The 17,198-nt window shown below is 38.6% G+C and overlaps 1 protein-coding gene across 2 annotated transcripts in view; it reads right to left on the bottom strand.

Moving 5' to 3' along the window:
* CUNH4orf19 (chromosome unknown C4orf19 homolog) overlaps positions 1-17,198 on the bottom strand; it is a 114,300-nt gene that overhangs the window by 41,003 nt on the left and 56,099 nt on the right. The gene's annotated exons all lie outside the window — the stretch shown is intronic.

Here is a 17,198-nt window from a genome sequence, read left to right as displayed (position 1 = left end):
ACAAAGTGCATGAATGGCATCTGGAAAAATTGTGTTAAGAGCTATGTTAATGATTTTGACGGATTTGACAGTGAACATGAACTTGAAACGATTTGGGGAAAAAAATAGTAAAACTCACTAAAGACCTTTCTTTGGAGTGTGAAATAAAAGATGTCGAAGAGTTGCTAGACAAAGAATCCGGAGAACTTACAAATGAAGAGCTAATCGAACTGGAAGAAGAGAGTGGCGGAAGAAGAAAGAAGAGAAGCAGAGGAAGAAGAGGAGGAGCCAGAAAGAAAGTTCACTACTGAGGGATTATCAGACGGTTTATCTTTACTGAATAAACTTCTTATACATTCTGAAGCAATGGATCCAAACATCGAACGATTTGCAAGGATTGAACGGATGGCAAATGATATGTTTCGTCCGTATCGTGAAATTTATGAAGAAAAAAAGAAACATACAATTCAGACAAAGCTCACCATGTTTATGAAAAAACCAACTCCGGTAACCCCAACTGCTGCCTCAGATGACGACATCAACGATCCGCAGCCAAGCACCAGCAGCCAATAAAATGTTTCGTACATGTTTATATATTTTGATATGTTTTGCAATTGGGAAAATGTTTCCTATGGTATTTTTTACACCTGTATTTTGTATTTTTGTATGCACCTGTATTTTGTAATTTTGTATGTTTTGCAAATATTAAACCAGTTGTACCAGTAATGCAGTGTTTTACTTAAACCTGACGAATGTAAAAATAAGAAACAAAATGGTGTAGAGATGATACAAATGGCATAAAATGAACAAAGAAAATTATGATATATAACAATAAGAAAATTATGATAAAATATGACTTAAAAGATTTTTATAACATCATTTCACAGTACTGTACCTATAGCCTACTCAACTTAACGACCAAATCGTGTTACGACAGGTCTGTCGGAACCAATCATGGTCGTAAGCCGAGCACTAGCTGTACAGATAATAATATCTCTCTTACAGGTTTGTTGTCTTGAATGAACGAAAAGATTTAGTCAGGGAACATGTCTAGCATATGGCCTGGGGTGAACACCTAATGACAGCGTTTGTATGTAGCACGTTACATTCTTCCCTTTTAAAAAAATCAACTCAAGGTTGGGGAAGTGGGTGGCTACAGACAAAAACACTGATGAAGGAATCAGCATCCCCTGTCTTCTACAGAAGCAGGTATCAGGCTGAAGTAATTCAATCTTTTCCCCTCCGGAATACAGTACATTCTTCCAAGAATAAGAAGAACAGCCCACTTGTGATAGTCATTAACCAGATCAAATCTTGAGGAAGTAAGAGATTCTAAGTCCCCAGTTATCCTTTTTTATATATTTATTCTTTATTTTGGATTCTGGGGACACCAGGATTAATTGATAAGTCATAGACAATTTCATCAAATCCTGAGAGTTGCAAGAACAGATGGGATAATAGAGCCACTGGGAATCAGCCTAACCTTAAAACATGAGATATTTATAGCATCAATAGTACATAATCATATGATTGGGGAGAAATACAAAGGAAAAATACATATGAGTCTTAAAGTTAGAAATATTACAAGATTTACTGGCTTATAAATTAAAGTACCTGGATGTAGGATAAATTTATGTATTAAATGTATTATTGAAGATAATTCAATATGTTTCTGGGGAAATAGCAGAATTTAGCCTAGAAATATTTTAAGGCATGAGGACTTTAGGTAATTTATTGTTAAATTTTGCATATCCATTTAGAGATTTGAGTTCTAGCTGCTGTGTCATCATGCTTTATAAAACTTAAAGCTAGATTTCTGGCTGGAAAACATTCTAGATTGAGATAAAAGCACGAATATGATAAATCACATATTGTTAAGTTGTCAAAGTTAAGATCTCTAACTATGAGTATTGAACCAGATTACCTAAGTTGAATTTAAGTAATAATAAAATGTGTATGGGCTTGTGTATATGTACCAAGCTTAAGCTGGAACAAAGAGGGAATTTTTTCTCTGATGGTAGAGTTTACATAATGTACACTAGGACTAGAACTGTTCATGAGAACAGTTCCTTAAACTATAGTATTTTTAAATTGAAATACTGTTATACTATTGTATGTGAAATTGGAATGAATGGAAATTACATTTATTGGATCAGTCTTTCTACTTTGCCCCTTGAACTCTTGCTACCCCAGACTTTTGTGGGATGATTCCTGCCTAGGAAAAGAATGCATCACTCAATATGGGAGTCCTCCTCTCTCTGGGCAATTGCAAAAGAACTGGCTTACAAAAAAAATTTTTTTTTAATTTTTAAGAAAAAACCACCCAGTGCTAGGCCTTTGTCCTCATCAGACATCCACTGACACTCTTCTGTTAGTTCCTTCTTTCTTTGCCCAAAGAAGTACCCCAAAGCTTGCCATCCCAAGGCTAAAATCCTCACAGCATCTTAGAACTTCACACAGTTATGCAATAGTTAAAAGCAAAACTGAAAACACAGCCCTGGGCATTCTTGGGTGAGATGTGGCTGCAGGTTGGCTGTGTGGCTCACCGCTATTGCTTAATGAAACCAAACAGTGAGCACTAGATGTTGTGATTACATATTAAATACCAGGAGCTGTATACCTTTCCTTGCTGAGGATGTGAATGACAACACAAAATCCCTGAGTCAGAGCTCTTCAGGGTCAAATATTACAATGCTTTTCAACCATTAGTATTCAAGCAGTACTCAGAATAAAAACAAACCCAGTGCTAACTTCCTGTTCCTGGAGTTGGTGCTTGAAATAATTGAGTAGAAATTGACAAACTCAATTAAAAAAATTCTGAAATGAAGCCAGATACCACCACTGATATTTGTAAGGTCATACCACAAAGACACATTCTGAGAAAGGCATTAGGTGATGTTGTTGTGTGAACATCACAGAGTGTGCTACCCAAATCTAGATGGTGTAGCCTACCACATGCCTAGACTACCTGGTCTAGCCTATTGCCCCTAGGCTATACATCTCTATGGTGTGGTACTGTACCAAATACTGTAGGCCATTGTAACACAAAAGTATTTATGTATCTAAACATAAATGGAGAAAAGTTACAGTAAAAATACAGTATAAAAGTTAAGAGATGGTTCACCTAGATAAGGACACTTCCCATGAATGGAGCTTACAGGACTGAAGTTGCTCTGGGTGGGTGGGTGAGTGAGTGAGTGAGTGAGTAGTGAGCGAATGTGAAGCCTAGGCCGTTACTGGACACTATCGTAGACTTTATAAACACTGTACACTTAGGCTGCACTGTACAATGAGACTATACTCAATTTATTTAAAATATTTTTCTTTCTTCAATAGCAACTTAACCTTAGCTCACTGTAACTTTTTTGGTTAATAAACATTTTAATTATTAAAACTTTTTGACTGTTTTGTAGTAACACTTGGCTTAAAACCCAAATACATTGTGCGACTGTAGAAAGTGATTTTCTTTCTTTATAGCCTTATTCTATACTCTTTCTTTTTATAATTAACATTTTTTAATTAAAAAAACTTTTTGTTAAAAGGCACAGCATAAACACACACAATAGCTTAGGACTGCGTAGGGCCAGGATCATCAGTATCACTGTCTCCCACCTCCACATCTTGTCCCATTGCAAGGTTTTCAGGTTCAGTAATGTGCATGGAGCAGTCATCTATGATAACAATGTCTTCCTCTGCAATACCTTCTGAAGGACCTGCCCGAGGCTGTTTTACAATCAACGTTTTTTTAAAAAAAGTAGAAGATGTACACTTTCAAATCATGACAAAAAGTATAGCATAGTAAATAAATAAGCCTGTAACATAGTCATTTATGATCATTGTCAAGTATGTACTATACATGATTGTATGTGCTATACTTTTATAGGACCAGAAGTGCAGCAGGTATGTTTACAGCAGTGTCATCACAAACAGGTGAGTAATGTGTTGTGCTACGATGTCATTAGGCAGTAGTAATTTCTCAGCTCCAGTGTGATTTTATGAGATCCCTGTCATATATCCAGCCCATAGCTGGCTGAAACATCGTTATGTGGTGCGTGATTGTTTATTATGATTCATACTTTATGCTTATCCTGATGAAGTGTAATAATTATTAGAACAAAAGCTGTAAATTGATATTAGAAAATCTATACAAAATATACCATTTCCATCCCTCAGTGCAAACCTAAATTTCAAGTCAGGCAGGCAATTTTTTAAGGTTTTTAGTCCATTGAGGTACTTTAGAATCTCAAAGCAACTGTGGAATCCTAAGGACCAAGTATTTGTAAGATATTGCTATAAATTTTAATAATGAAAAATGATTGATTCTAGACCTATATGCATCTAGCAATGTGCTAGCTATTGTAGAAGAATAAACAAGTATATAACTCACTCTTTCCAAGAATTTCATAATCTGATTAAGAAGCCAAATCCAACAATAGAAGCAATTTGATAACTAATGCAAAAAACAACATGGTGCTGAAGTCCAGTGCGATAGTAATTCAGTCTTCAGCTCAGCTCCCACCACATCTAGGGTCTGGGCTAAAGATTTGCTTGTCTCCTTTGCTTTGCCATCTGTAATTTACTACTTCATAAACAGTGTGATACAAATGTAGGTTTTTGTTTATTAAACCCTAGGGATAGTCAGAAATGTACACTTCAGAAGTGACCAACTAGTATCTAATCAGGAAGGTCAAACATAGTACCTGTTAATAGATGCAACTCCACTGTTCATCGATTAAGATATGAATTGATGAATCACAGAAATGAGTTTTCATTGTGAAATTAATGGCTTATTGATCAGAAAAATAAATTCTAAAACTAGACACTATTTATGAGATTCAAGGTATAAGTAGGCTTCCCTGAACCTATATGAACAGGGAACAGTCATCGAGTGAAGCCTGTCGTTTGCATCCTTTGCTGTGCTGCCTTAGCCTGGACTGGTCCTGTGTCCTGCTGGTGGATTATATGATTTCTGGTGCCTGATGCTGACTTTAAGGGTAATAGAATCCTATTGTGGAATATGGTTAAGCTGATTGCAATATCTTTTCTGCAGAGTGGTGGTAGAAGAGCCTAAAAGAATAAAGACTTGAGACTTCATGAATGTTTACAGAACAGATTGATGAATTGCTTTGGGCCTCCTTGCTAATAAATACAGTTTAAAAGTATGTGTGCAGAGAATTTTGTCTGAAACTCGCTTTCATTAATATCCTGGCAGGGACTACGTTGGAGAGTGGCTAATTCTCACCCACCTCAAGTTTCCCTGTAGCTACTGTTACCTACACTTGATCTAATTTAGTTTGATTTTTAAATGTTATAAAGACCTATTTTGAAGTTAAGTGCAATGTTGGCCCTCACACATTGGCTATGCAGCTGGCCGTAAATACTTAAGGTTCAATTTTTCTACTTTAAATGAGGATAATGATACCCACTTACTGGGTTGCTTTAAAAATGAAAAAGAATAGCCCAGGTATCCACTCCTTCATTGTTGGTTTCCTCCTCTGCATCACTGTCCCATTGCTATCTCTTTCCTATCCCAGAGGAAGCAAACACATGTTTGCAGAGTTGATAAAGAACTGCTTTCTCTCTACTCTTCAATTTTAGTTTCTTTGGACGGCACAAATTTTGGAATTGTCAATTCAGTGCCTATAGTAACTCCATCTTAAATCTGGACACCCTGGATCATCAGAGAATCTGAAGTCCTTTGGTTTTCCCTTCCCTCCCCCTTTTCTAGTACCCAGGATCCTTCCAGAACTCACTGTGTGCGTTGCTCTTCTTGAGCTCTCCACGAATGATTATTGCTCTGGCCTTTCTCAACATCACCTTAGTTACTTGCTTTAGATACACTTGGGATAAGGGTATCTATTTAACCTATACTTCATTTAAAAAGCCCTGTCTTTACTAGGCAGTACATAATAAGAAACTATCACAGGGCTGGGCACAGTGGTTTACACCTGTAATCCCAGCACTTTCAAAGGCCTAAGGCCCATCTCTACTAAAAATACAAAAAATTAGCTGCCTTGGTGGTGGGTACCTGTAATCCCAGCTACTCGGGAGGCTGAGGCAGGAGAATCTCTTGAACTTGGGAGGCAGAGGTTGCAGTGACTCAAGATCGTGCCATTTCACTCCAGCCTGAGCAACAAGAGCAAGACTCCATCTCAAAAAAAAAAAAAAAAAAAAAAAGCTATCACAGAGAGGTTATTAGGTGCCCCAAGTGGTCCCCAATGATCCCTGCCCTCTGGTATCAGATCCCTGTATAAACCCCTTCCCATAGTGAATCAGGGTTGGGGTGGCCCTGCCTATGTGGGAAGAATAGAATATGGCAGAGAGATGGAGAGAGATTGTCAAGGCAGGTTAGGAAAGGCATTGCAGCTTCTGGTAAGGGTCTCTTCCATTGCTCCCTCTGGGGGAAGCCAGCTGCCATGCTGTGGAGGTGCGTGAGGAGCCCTGTGGTGAGGCCCTGGTGAGGGGGAGTCAACTGGAGTCACCTTGGAAGTACATCCTCAGCCCCAGTCAAGCCTCCAGGACTAAGGCCAGAGTCTAATCTGACTGCAACCTCACGAGGGGCTCCAAGCCACTAAGGCCCTGCTAGGCCACTCTCAAATTCCTGATCCATACAAACTATCAACACTGATAAATGTTTACTATTGTTTTAAATCACTGAGTTTTGAGGTAACTTCTTATACAGCAATAGATAACTAATACACTGAGAATGAAGTTCCTGTTCTTAAATGGCCTCGTGATAGAGATAACATAACACAAAGTGTTTAAAAGAAAGAACTCACTTTATACTTCAGTTGTTACTCTTGGACACTTTCTCTTCTTGAAATGTAAATACCAATTTACCTATGAAAGAAATGCTGTGGACAGGTTTTTATCTCTCCAATTCATATGTTGAAGCCCTGACCCCCAGTGTAATGGTATTAGGAGCTAGAGCCTTTGAGAGGACTAGGTCATGAGACAGAAGTGCCTGTGATGGATTAATGTCCTTATGAAAGGAAGAAAAGACACAGGATCATTACTGCTCTCTCTGCTTGTATGCACCGCCAAGGAAGGCCACGTGCGGACATAACTGGGAAGATGGCCCGCACCCTGAGCTTGGATTTCCAGCCACCAGAACTGTGAGAAATGAATGTTTGTGGTCTAAGCCAGCTAGTCTATGATAAATTGCCATAGCAGACTGAAAAAACTAAGGCAGGAATGTTATGTATATGTGTATATAACGTACCTACTGTGTAATTTTTAATTACTTACAGAGAAAAAAACAGACAGGATATAACCCTCCCTCTGGTTTATATGAAAACCAACTGGCAAACTGGAGGTAGAGCAAGATGGAAGGTTAGAAGGCACCACCCATAATTTCCCCCCACCCCAGGACACTAATTTAATAACTATTAATACAGAAAAAAACACCTTTATAAGAACCAAAAATCAGTGAACCCTCATAGTACCTGGTTTTAACTTCTATTGCTGAAAGAGGCACTGAAGAGACAGACAAAAAAAAAGGCCTGAATCACCAACACCACCCTTCTCTCACCCCCCACAGCAATGGCAGTGTGGTGCAGAGAGAGTCTCTGGGCACTGGGGGAGGGAGAACACAGCAATTGTAAGTCATTGAACTCAGTGCTGTCATGTTAGAGCAGAAAACAAAACAGAACCAAGCTCAGCTGATAGTTTTGCCCATGGAGGGAGCATTTAAACCAACCCTAGCCAGAGGGGAATTACTGACCCCTGTGGTCAGAGCTTGAGTTCCATAAACCTTGCCACTGAGGGCCAAAGTGCTCTGTGTCTCTCAATAAACTTGAAAGGCAAGCTAGGCCATAAGGACTGCAGCTCTTAGGCAAGTCCTAATGCTGAACTAGAGATGGAGAACTCAGGGGACACTTGACATACTGAGACAACAGCTGGGGTGGCTAAGGGAGTGCTGATATCATCCCTCCCACAACTCCAGGCTGCATAACTCCTGGCTCCAAAACAGACCCTTTCCTTCCGCTTGAGGAGAGGAGAGAGAAGAGTGGAAAGGACTTAGTCTTGCACCTTGAATACCAGCTCAGCCATAGCAGGATAGAGCAGAGTCCTGAGGCCCCATTCCAGGTCCTTGCTCCCTGATGACATATCTAGAGACACCCCAGGCCAGAAGGAAACCTGCTGCCTTGAAGGAAAGGACCCACCTCATCCTGGCAGCATTTATCACCTGCTAACTGAAGAGCTCCTGGCCCCTGAATAATTAGTAGTGATACCCAGGTACTATGTTGAGGGCCTTGGGTGAGCCTCAGACTTGTCTGCTTCATGTACCAGAATGGACATAGAGGGTAGAGTACTTAGGAGTCTCTTGGGGTCCCCGATTCCAGGACTTGACTCTGGATGGCATTTCTGAACCTGCCCTGGGCCATACAGAAGTCCACTTTCCCAAAGGGTGAGTTCCAGGCCAGGTAACATTCGCCACGACCTGACTTAAGTCAGCCAGTAGTACTCTATCCTTATGGGTAGGATTGGTGCTGTTATAAAATCTAACTTCTGTTTTACAACAAAGGTCACAGAGACTCTGAGAGATTAAATTGGCTTCTTATGCTCACCATTAGCTGGTCGGTAGTAGCAGCTGATTTCAAAATTAAGTCTAATGCCAAAGCCTGCTTTACTTAGCTGCAGCCAGGCGCTGAAAGAAGTCAATGTAAATTTTGACTTTCCAGCCTCCCAAACCATAAGCCCATGAATTTCTGTTCATTGTAAATTACACAGTCTTAGGGTGTTTTGTTACAGCAGCATAAAATAAAGAGAAACATTCTGTTCACTAGGATGTGTTGACTTTAGCTGCTCAATATACTATTTTTTTTTTTTTAGATGGAGTTTCACTCTTGTTGCCCAGGCTGGAGTGCAATGGTGCAATCTCAGCTCACCACAACTTCTGCTTCCCGGGTTCAAGCAATTCTCCTGCCTCAGTCTCCCAAGTAGTGATTACAGGCATGCACCACCATGCCCAGCTAATTTTATATTTTTAGTAGAGATGGGGTTTCTTCATATTGGTCAGGCTGGTCTCAAACTCTTAACCTCAGGTGACTCGTCCACCTTGGCCTTCCAAAGTGCTAGGATTACAGGTGTGAGCCACTGCACTCAGCCAAGAAGTCATACTACCAGAGAAGATCAGCTTCACTAAATGGAGGACAGGAAGGAAGAAAAGAAGAGCTGGCCATCAAACAACCAGGAAACAAATAAGAAAATGGCACAAGTAAGTCCTTACTTATCAATAATATTGAATGTCAATGAACTAAACTCTCCAATCAAAAGACATTGGCTGGCTGAATGGAAAAAAACAAAGATCCAGTGATCTGTTGCCTACAATACACTTCTCTTATAAAGACACGTTAACTGAAAATAAAGGAATGGCAAAAGATATTCCATAATAATGGAAATCAAAAAATAGCCAGAGTAGCTACACTTATAGCAGACAAAATAGATCTCAGGACAAAAATGATAAGAAGAGACAAGGAAGGTCATTATGTAATGATAAAGCAGTTGATTCTGCAAGAGAATACAATAATTATAAATATATATGCACCCAGAAATGAAGTGCCCAGATATATAAAGCAAATATTATTAGAGCTAAAGAGAGGAATATACTCCAATACAATAATAACTGGAGACTTCAACCACCCACTTTTGGCATTGGACAGAACTTCCACATAGAAAATCAATAAAAAACATCAGACTTTATCTGCACTGCAGACCAAATGGAATCAATAGATATTTACAGAACAGATCATTGAATGGCTGTAGAATATACATTCTTTTCCTTAGCACAAGGATCATACTCAAGGATAAACCATATGTTAGGTGACAAAACAGGTCTTAAAACATTCTAAATAATGGAAATAATATCAAGCATCTTCTCTGACCACAATGACATAATATTAGAAATTGGTAATAAAAGGACTTTTGGAAACTATACAAACATATGGAAATTCAATGATATGTTCCTGAATGACCAGTGTTTCAATGAAGTGATTCACAGAAGAAAATTGACAAAAGCCAAAATAGACAAATGGTATCTAAGTAAACTTAAGAGTTTCTGCACAGCAAAAGAAACAATCATTAGAGTGAACTGACAACCAACAGAATGGGAAAAATTTTTTGCAATCTACCCATCTGACAAAGGGCTAATATCCAGAATCTACAAAGAACTAAATCAGATTTACAAGAAAAAAAACCACACAACACCATCAAAAAGTGGGAGAAAGGTGTGAACAGACACTTTTCAAAAGAAGACATTTATGTGGCCAACAAACATATGAAAAAATGCTCATCATCACTGGTCATTAGAGAAATGCAAATCAAAACCACATTGAGATACCATCTCACACCGGTTAGAAGGGCATTCATTAAAAAATCTGCAGACAAAAGATGCTGGAGAGGATGTGGAGAAAAAGGAACACTTTTACAGTGTTGGTGGGTGTGTAAATTAGTTCAACCATTGTGGAAGACAGTGTGGTGATTCCTCAAGGATTTAGAAATAGAAATTCCATTTGACCCAGCAATCCCATTACCAGGTATATACCCAAATAATTATAAATTATTCTACTATAAAGACACATGCACATGTATGTTCATTACAGCACTGTTTACAATAGCAAAGACCTAGAACCAATCCAAATGCCCATCAATGATAGACTGGACAAAGAAGATGTGGCACATAAACACCATGGAATACTATGCAGCCATAAAAAAATGACAAGTTCGTGTCCTTTGTAGGGATATGGATGAATCTGGAAATCATCATTCTCAGCAAACTGACACAAGAACAGAAAACCAAACACTGCATGTTCTCGCTCATAGGTGGGTGTTGAACAATGGTAACACATGGGCACAGGGAGGGGAACATCACACACTGGGGTAGGTTGGGCTAGGGGAGGGATGGGGGTGCAGGAAGGCTGGAGAGGGAAAACAGTGGGAGAAACGCCTGAAGTAGGCGATGAGGGTATGGAGACTGCAAACCACCATGGCATGTGTGTACCTATGCAACAACCCTGCGGGATGTGCACATATACCCCAGAGCTTAAAGTACAATTAATAAAAAAAAAAAAAGAAAGAAAATTGAAAAATTTCTTAAAACAAATGATAATAGAAACACAACAGACCAAAACCTATGGTACAGAATGAAAGTAATACTATGAGGAAAGTTTATAGCTATGAGTGCCTATGTCAACAAAAAAGAAAAACATCAAATAAATAACTTAACAATGCATCTTAAAGAACTAGAAGAGCAAGAGCAAACCAAGACCAAAATTAGTAGAATAAGGAAGATCAGAGCAGAAATAAATGAAATTAAAATAAAAAAATACGAAAGATAAAACAAAAAGTTGATTTTTCAAAAGTTAAACAAAATTGACAAACGTTTAGCCAGACTAAGAAAAGTAGGGAGATGACCCAAACAAATAAAATTAAAGATGAAAAAGGAGACATTACAACTGTTACTACAGAAATTCAAAAGATTATTAGTGGCTACTATGAGCAACTATGTGCCAATCAATTAAAAAATCTAGAAGATAATGGATAAATTTCTAGAATCATACAATCTACCAATATTAAACCATGAAGAAATCCAAAACCTAACAGACCAATAACAATTACCAATCCTACTCAAAGTGTTCCAAAAAATAGTGGAGGAAGAAATACTTCTGATATGGTTTGGCCATGTTCCCACCCAAATTTCATCTTGAATTACCATGTGTTGTGGAAGGGACCCAGTAGGAAGTGTGAATCATGGGGGCAGGTCTTTCCCATGCTGTTCTCATGATAGTGAATAAGTCTCATGAGATCTGATGGTAATATAATGGGGAGTTTCCTCAAGCAAGTTCTCTCTTTGCCTCTCACCATCCATGCAAGACATGACTTGCTCCTCCTTGCTTTCCACCATGATTGTGAGACCTCACCAACCATGTGGAACTATAAGACTGATTAAACCTCTTTCTTTTGTAAACTGTCCAGTCTCGGGTATGTCCTTATCAGTAGCAAGAAAATGGACTAATACAACTTCCGAACTCATTCTGCAAGGCTAGTATTGTTCTGATACCAAAACCAGACAAAGACACATCAAAAACAAACAACAACAACAACAAAAAAGACAGGCTTATATTACTGATGAATACTGGTGCAAAAATCCTCAACAAAATACTAGCAAACCATACTCAACAACATATTAAAAATATCATTCATCATGACCAAGTGTGATATATCCCAGGGATGCAAGGATGGTTTAAAATGTGCAAATTAATCAATATTATACACCATACAAACAAAATGAAGGACAGAAGCCATATAATCATTTCAATTGGTGCTGAAAAAGCATTTGATAAAATTCAACCTCCTTTAATGATGAAAAGCCTTAAAAAACTGGATAAAGAAGGAATGTACCTCAGCACAATAAAAGCCATATACAACAGACTTACAGCTAGTATCATACTAAATGGGGAAAAACTGAAAGCCTTTCCTCTAAGATCCATAGCATGACAAGGATGCCCACTTTTACCACTATTATTCAACATAGCACTGGAAGTTCTAGCCAGAGAAATCAAACAAGATAAAGAAAAAAAGGGCATCCAAAGTTGAACGGAAGAAGTCAAATTATCCTTGTTTGAAGATGATATGATCTTATATTTGGAAAAATTTAAAGACTCCACCAAAAACTATTAGATCTGATAAATTCAGTAAAGTTACAGGATACAAAATTGACATAAAAAACTCAGTATCATTTCTATATGCCAACTGTGAACAATATGAAAAGGCAAATAAGAAAGTAATACCATTTACAATAGCTACAAATAAAATAAAATGCCTAGGAATTAACCAAAGAAGTGAAAGATCTCTACAATAAAAACTATAAAACCTTGGTAAAAGAAATGGAAAAGCACACAAAATGGAAAGATATTTGATGTTCATGGATTGAACTAATCAATATTGTTAAAATGTCCATACTACCCAATGCAATCTGCAGATTCAATGCAATTCCTATCAAAATACCTATGATATTCTTCACAGAAATGGAAAAAAACTTCTAAAAGTGATATGGGACCACAAGAGACCTAAAATAGCCAAGACCCAAAAAGAACAAAACTGGAGGAATCATGTCACCTAACTTCAAATTATGCTATAGAGCTATAATAATCAAAACAGCATAATAGTGACATAGAATGAGACACACAGACTAATCGATCAGAATAGAGAACCTGGAAATAAATCCATGCATCTATAGTGAACTCATTTTTTATAAAGTTGTCAAGAGTATACCCTGGAGAAAGAACAGTCTCTTCAATAAATGGTACTTGGAACACTGAACAGCCATATGCAAAAAAATAAAACTAGACTCCTATCTCTTGCCATATATGAAATCAAATCAAAATGGATCAAAGCCTTAAATCTAAGACCTCAAACTGTGAAATTACTATAAGAAAACATTGGGGAAATTCTCCAGGACATTGGACTGGGCAAAGATCTGTTGAGTAATACCCCAGAAGCACAGGCAAACAGCAAAAATGGACAAATGGGATCACATTAAGTTAAAAAGCTTTTGCCTTGTGCCAGATTTCAAAGGGAATGCTTCCAGTTTTTGCCCGTTCAGTATTTTGGCTGTGGGTTTGTCGTAAATGGCTTTTATTATTTTGTGATATGTTCCATCGATACTTAGTTTATTGAGGGTTTTTAGCATAAAGGGCTGTTGAATTTTGTCAAAGGCCTTCTCTGCATCTAATGAGATGATCCTGTGGTTTTTGTCTTTGGTTCTGTTTATATGATATATTACATTTATAGACTTGTGTATATTGAAGCAGCCTTGCATCCCCGGGATGAAGCCTACTTGATCATGATGGATAACCTTTTTGATTTGCTGTTGCATTTGGTTTGCCAGTATTTTATTGAAGATTTTTGCGTTAATGTTCATCATGGATATTGGCCTGGTTTCCTTTTCTAGTTGAGTCTCTGCCTGGTTTTGGTATCAGGATGATGTTGGTCTCATAAAATGAGTTAGGGAGGATTCCCTCCTTTTGTATTCTTTGGAATAGTTTCAGAAGGAATGGAACCAGCTCCTCTTTTTACGTCTGGTGGAATTCAGCTGTAAACCCGTCTGGACCTGGGCTTTTTTTGGTTGGTAGGCTATTAATTGCTGCCTCAATTTCAGCCCTTGTTACTGGTCTATTCAGGGTTTCAACTTCTTCCTGGGTTAGTCTTGGGAGAGTGCAAGTGTCCAGGAATTTATCCATTTCTTCCCGATTTACTGGTTTGTCCCTCTCTCACCCTTCCTATTCAATGCAATCTGCAGATTACTATTCAATATAGTATTGGAAGTTCTAGCCAGAGCAATCAGGAAAGAAAAAGAAATAAAGGAAATATAGGAAAGGAGGAAGTCAAATTGTCTCTATTTGCAGAAGACATGATTGTATATTTAGAAGACCCCATCATCTCAGCCCAAAATCTCCTTAAACTGATAAGCAACTGCAGCAAATTCTCAGGATACAAAATCAATGTGCAGAAATCACAGGCATTCCTATACACCAATAACAGACAAACAGAGAGCCAAATCAAAAGCGAACTCCAATTCACAATTGCTACCAAGAGAATAAAATACCTAGGAATACAACTAACAAAGGATGTAAAGGACCTCTTCAAGGAGAACTACAATTCACTGCTCAAAGAAATAAGAGAGGACACAAACAGATGGAAAAACATTCCATGCTCATGGTTGGGAAGAATCAATATCATGAAAACGGCAATACTGCCCAAAGTAATTTATAGATTCAATGCTATCCCCAACAAGCTACCAATGACCTTCTTCACAGAACTGGAAAAAACCACTTCAAACTTCATATGGAACCAAAAAAGAGCCCACATAGCCAAAACAATCCTAAGCAAAAAGAACAAAGCTGGAGGCATCATGCTGCCTAACTTCAAACTATACTACAAGGCCACAATAATCAAAACAGCATGGTATGGTACCAAAACAGAGACATAGACCAATGGAACAGAACAGAGGCCTTGGAGGCAACACCACACATCTACAATCATCTAATCTTTGACAAACCTAACAAAAAAAAGCAATGGAGAAAGGATTCCCTATTTAATAAACGGTGTTGGGAAAACTAGCCAGCCATGCGCAGAAAGCAGAAACTGGAACCCTTCCTGACACCTTACACTAAAATTAGCTCTAGATGGATTAAAGATCTAAACATAAGACCTAACACTATAAAAACTTTAGAAGAAAACTTAGGTAAAACCATTCAGGACACAGGCATAGGCAAAGACTTCATGACTAAAACACCAAAAGCAATATCAACAAAAGCCAAAATAGACAAATGGGATCTAATTAAACTTCAGATCTTCTGTACAGCAAAAGAAACAATTATTAGAGTGAACTGGCAACCAACAGAATGGGAAAAAATTTTTACAGTCTACCCATTTGACAAAAGTCTAATATCCAGAATCTACAAAGAACTAAAACAGATTTACAAGAAAAAGAAAATCACAAAGAAACCCATTCAAAAGTGGGCAAAGGATATAAACAGACAGTTTACAAAAGAAGACATATATGAGGCCAACAAACATATGAAAAAATGCTCACCATCGTTGGTCATTAGAGAAATGCAAATCAAAACCACATTGAAATACCATCTCATGCCAGTTAGAATGGTGATCATTAAAAAATCAGGAGACAACAGATGCTGGAGAGAATGTGGAGAAATAGGAAGACTTTTACACTGTTGGTGGGGATATAAATTAGTTCAACCATTATGGAAGACAGTGTGGCAATTCCTCAAGAACCTAGAAATAGAAATACCATCTGACCCAGCAATCCCACTACTGGGTGTATAGCCAAAGGATTATAAATTGTTCTATTATAAAGACACATGCACACATATGTTCATTGTGGCACTGTTGACAATAGCAAAGACCTGGAACCAACCCAGATGTCCATCAGCGATGGACTGGATAAAGAAAATGTGGTAAACATACACCATGGAATACTACGCAGCTATAAAAAATGATGAGTTCATGTCCTTTGCAGAGACATGGATGAATCTGGAAACGATCATTCTCAGCAAACTGACACAAGAACAGAAAACCAACACCACATGTTCTCACTCACAGGTGGATGTTGAACAATGAGAACACGTGGATGCAGGGAGGGGAGCATCACACATTGCAGTCAGTTGCGGGGGGCTGGAGGGGGACAACGGGGGGTAGGGAGGGTGGGGAGGGATAATGTGGGGAGAAATACCAGATAGATATAGGTGATGTGGGGGAGGAAGGCAGCAAACCACCTTGCTATGTATGTACCTGTGCAACAATCCTGCAAGATCTGCGTATGTACCCCAGAACCTAAAGTCCAAAAAAAAATGCTTTTGCATAGCAAAGGAAATAGTCAACAAAGTGAAGAGACAACCCACAGAATAGGAAAACATATTTGCAAACCACCCTATCTGTCAAGGGATTAATAACCAGAAACTATAAGGAGCTGAAACAACTCTACAGGAAAAAAAAGTCTAGGAATTTGATTAAAAAATAGGCCAAAAATTTCAAACATTTCTAAAAAGAAGACATACAGATAAATGGGAAATGGATATATGAAAACGTGCTCAACCTCACTGATCATCTGAGAAATGCAAATAAAAACCCCATGAGAGTTCTTCTCATTGAGAATTGATTTCATCAAAAAGAGAGGCAGCAACAAATACTGGTGAGCAGGTGGTGTTCAGTACACTGTTGGGAGGAATGTAAACTAGTACAACTGCTATGAGGAACAGTTTGGAAGTTCCTCAATAAAACTAAAAATAGGTGGCGTGTGGTGCTCCTGGAATCTGAGGATACCCTGGCAGACGGTGGGGCGGCAGTGCTGGCTTGAGATCGCTGACTAGAGGCAGTCAGGTGGAATAGCTGTCACTCAGGAACTGGGATGACTGGCAGACTCCTAACAGAGAGCTTCAGAGAGAAGGCACTGAGAGTGGATGGAAGGAAGACACTGAAGCTGGGCTGAAGTGGGAGGAAGCTGGGAGTTCTGCCCAGGGTAACAAGTCACTGTGGCTCATTCCTGGCTTCCAGTGATTCTGGGGGAATGATTGAGTTGAACTGGCAAGTAGCATCCTACTCTCACAACGGGCCTCTGGAATCCTGGCAGGAGGAGACCCCTCAGCCATCACAGATACTCCAGTTGGCAGGCAGAGCTGCTAAGAGAAATGGCAGGG

The sequence above is a fragment of the Sapajus apella genome, unplaced genomic scaffold (genome assembly GCF_009761245.1).
Source record: "Sapajus apella isolate SASKATOON/1434 unplaced genomic scaffold, GSC_monkey_1.0 scaffold5, whole genome shotgun sequence".
Taxonomy (NCBI): Eukaryota; Metazoa; Chordata; class Mammalia; order Primates; family Cebidae; genus Sapajus; species Sapajus apella.
This window is presented reverse-complemented; position numbering and strand designations above follow the sequence as displayed.